Genomic DNA, 4,383 nt, shown 5'->3' with positions numbered 1-4,383 from the left:
TCGGAAAGTTGTTCAGGGTGTCCATAAAGTCCCAGTACCATTATAAGTATTTATTGATTGTAATGGTACTGGGTCTTTATGGACACCCTTTAGTGGGTCCGAAGTGGTATTATACATCTACATATAATGGAGGGGGAGACAGAGATAGAGATAGGGAAGGAGAAGAGAGAAAAATGATCATGGATTTGTGTATTATAAAACACACTTACACGCCCAATGTGTAATCGCCCATGAAGTGTATAGGTCTAACCCGACATCAAAAACACCCATTCCGTCTGACCCCTTAACACCATCTGCGGACCACCACCATCTGTGTTGACTTTCCCACGCTTACGAGACGCCAGGTCCGGCCGGCCCTCGGAGGAGGAGGAGGAGGAGATGGGCTACAGCTGTGGAAGCAATTAATTGGCTTTGGCTCTATGATTACCTGCCGTGATGTATGGCAGTTCAAGGCACCGTCCTTCGGAGTGGCTCTCTCTAATCGCCAGCTCCATAAACCCCCCTCCCCCCCACCCACCTACCCCACCAACTCTCCCTCTTCCTTCCCCAAAGCACCATTTTATTTCCTCCTCCTCCTCCTCCTCCTCCTCCTCCTCCTCCTCCTCTCCTCCTCCTCCTTCCCTCGGTTCTACCATAGCTCTCTTTGCCATCTTAAAATGGAGGCCTCAACTAATTCATGGGGTTGTGACCCAATCGGTATCGATTCTCCCAACGGGACCGCTCCCCCTCCCCCCCCCCCTTTTGCCCCCTCTCTCTCCCCCCCCCTCGCTCCCTCTCCCTTATTTTCCAGGGGTATTTGGGGGTGTTATTTCTTAAATGGTTTATGGCGTTGGGCATCGGAGCCGTAACTGCATAACGAATGAAATGTTGATTTATTGATTGTGGGTATAATCTTGCGCCTCGAGTAGTATCTGCCTTCCCCTAAGAAGAAGAAGAAGAAGAAGAAGGAAGAAAAGTTTTCTCACACACACTGCAACAAAGGGTGTTTTTCCGTGACCCGAGAAACCGTAGATTATTGGTCTGTCCAGGGATGGTTGAAGGTTATCGCTATTCATTTGATTATGTTGCATCTTGCGAGATGGGGAGTCGGATGCCTATATGGGACCTTCGCCCCCCCACCCCCACCCCCACCCCTCTTCCTGCCTCTTTTGCCCCCACTTAAAAAAAAGAGGGATAAGGTACATAAGGAGGGGGGTTTTTAGCCCACCGAGTGACAACGCTTCATGTAAGTTCCAGTGAATGTTGTAATTGTTGTCGTTGTTCTTAATGTGGGCACATTCATATGGAAGAGGTCAAAATGCCATGTTCCTGCTAAGCAAGACGTTAGAAAAAATTATGGTCTGAATGGAAGCTTCAGTAAGCTGTAAGTGCCTGCTTTTCAAATGTAAAAGCTTTTTCAGGGAATTTTCCGACTTCATTTCCATGCTGTAATAGGAGCTCTTCGTTCGTTAAAATTTTCGTTGTAAAACCTTCACCAGATTTAAGCTTAGGAAATTTATGGGAAGATCATTCGAGTGGTCGAGAAGTTACGAACTGCTCTTTAAAAAAAAAAAAAAAAAAAAAAAATTAAAAAACCTTGTCAGTACAAAACCGACTTTTTTAAACGAACAAAATGGAAGAGGTCTTTTACAAACAATTTTCACTTTTTGTCTGCCCTACATTTATTCATGGCAACAAAAACAAACAAACAATGTCAAAGTACTTAAGGGCCTTTGCAGCGTTCCTTCGGCCCCTGCCTGCTATCCCTTGCATTCCTTTTACACTGCCTCCGTTCATATTCTCTCTCTCTTCCATCTGACTTGCCACTCTTTCTTCAATTATTTCATGATGCAATTGCTCTGGTTTTCCTCCTGTTACACCTTTCAGACCTTTAATGTCAATTTCCCCTTTCAGCGCTGAACGACCTCGTAGGTCCCTCCCAGCGCTTGGCCATTGGCCTACATTCTATATTCTGTTCTATTTAAAAAAAAATTGTTCGTATCAGATAGAAATATTGACTCGATGTCTAGTGAAATTCGTAACACAGGACACAACCCACAAACCTCGGAGGACATTATATAAGTTTTTGAAGCCATTGGTTAAGTCAAGAATCCGTTTGACTTAAAAAGGCCATTGAAGGGTCATTACCAGGTACCTGAATCTTTAATTGTTAATTTCATGCCGTTGAAGCTCCTGTAATTATAATTAGATTGCTATTGGAATTAATTAAGGTCGTTCGTGTGCTGTGGTAGGTATGGGTGGTCCAAACAGAATGTCCACGGTATTTGTAATATTTTGCGTAATATTATTTTAGTAATAATTAAAATAGGCTTAATATTATTTTAGTAATAATTAAAATAGGCTTAATATTATTTAAGTAATAATTAAAATAGGCTTAATATTATTTTAGTAATAATTAAAAATTGGCGTAATGTTATTTTATTAATAATTAAAATAGGCGTAATATTATTTTAGTAATAATTAAAATAGGCTTAATATTATTTTAGTAATAATTAAAATAGGCGTAATATAGATATTGCAATTCATTGCTTAGATGTATCATAGCCTTGTTTACAGGTATATATTAGTTCTGATTAAAAGGTCGTAGTCACTTTGTACATTTTAGAGACGTATCAAAGAATTTCCTTGGTTGATTAAATTCTGTTACTTTTGTTTGTTTGTTTGATCGTGCCCCCGCCCCCCCCCCCCCCTCTTGAAATTACATACTGTAGCGCTAATGAGGTCTAATATGTTTATCTAATTAACATGGCAGGTTTAATCTAGTTTTTCATGGTGTGATATTCATATAATTGGGTTTTTAAGCCCCAACCTTTTTACTAATAAAGAAAAATTAATGCATTCGCTCTATTTTAAGTAACAGGTCCTATGTTTGAAGTATTCAGATTCTCATAGTGCAAAGTGTTGTGCACGTGTGTTTTACAATTGCTACCCGTGTTTTGAATGTCTAGCCTCCATTATGTAGCGAGACCTTTTTTTCGCCGCTGGCATTTCATTTGTATAAACCTGTATTTGAATTAGCGTCCACATACCGAATATACGGTGTACTGTAGTCTTTAGGAGAGTGAGTTAAGATGTCATTAACATGTGAAATAAGGTATCCAAAATCTAATTTATTTATTTATTTATTTATTTTTTTTAGCTATCTTGTGGAATCCAGTGGTATCGTTTAAACCGAATCGTCCTTATGCCAGCACGGGCGCTTGTTTCTCACAGCAATCTTTGGTTTTAGAAAGTGTCTGGTGTGCTTGCTTTCATTTATTTTTCATTTTTCTAATTTTTCCATCGGATTTTTGGTTCTATAGGCTTGCCGAATTTTCAATGGGTCCTTTTCGTCTTACCTGGCCTTCTGTTGCAGTTATTATTACTCAGAAGTTTTAATTGCCTTCACTTGAGTTTTATTCCTCTTTATTTTACTCTTTATAGTTCCTCTGATCGAAAGCCGCTTGACTAATTCCTTGTTGTCTCAGTGTCTTGTCAGTATTCATCATTTCCATCTTGAGTATCTTGGTTAGTTTAGCCAGACCACCACTGAGCTGATTGACAGCTCTCCTAGGGCAGGCCCGAAATACTAGACATTTTGACGTGGCTAGGAATCAATTGGCTATACTTAGCAACGGAACCTACAGCTTATCGTGGGATCTGAACAACATGATGTCGAGAAATTTATTTCTTCCAACAAGAAATAACTTCCTCTGATTCTACGTTGGCAGAGCGAGAAGCGAACTGGCGACTACCAAATCGGTAGGCGAGCACTTAACCCACCCGTCCAACGAGGAACTATTTCCACCTTGAGAACCACTGAACCAGCAATCTACCTCGAAACTAACCAATTGAAACCAATTCCGTAGGGGGGCGTACAAGGACGTACTCCTCACATTTGACTATATGATATAATATATATATATATATATATATAATATATATATATATATATATCTATATATATATATATTATTATATATATACTTATATATATATATATATTATATATATATAGATATATAATATATATATATATATATATATATATATATATATATATATATATATATATATAATTTGAATATGTGCACGTAGATCCAAGACTAAACTGTCCATAACAACCGGCCCTCGCTGTTATGGATTTTCGCTTACTCGGGGAGTAAGCCTACAAATTACTTAGTTGTTGTTTTTCTTCTTCTTCTTCTTCTTCATCTTGTTGGGGTAGGGGGGTAGGAAAGCCTATGAAGGTCTGAAAAAGTTTTTTGCCTTGAGTTAAGGATACACGAATTTTAGGATAGGATATTCATGACTCCTCTATTAGAATGAAAATGCAAAAAAAAAAAAAAATTAAATAATGTGCATGTGAAACAGTAGAGAAAAATTATTTCTAATACAATATAT

This window comes from Macrobrachium nipponense, chromosome 37, assembly GCF_015104395.2.
Source record: "Macrobrachium nipponense isolate FS-2020 chromosome 37, ASM1510439v2, whole genome shotgun sequence".
Taxonomy (NCBI): Eukaryota; Metazoa; Arthropoda; class Malacostraca; order Decapoda; family Palaemonidae; genus Macrobrachium; species Macrobrachium nipponense.
This window is presented reverse-complemented; position numbering follows the sequence as displayed.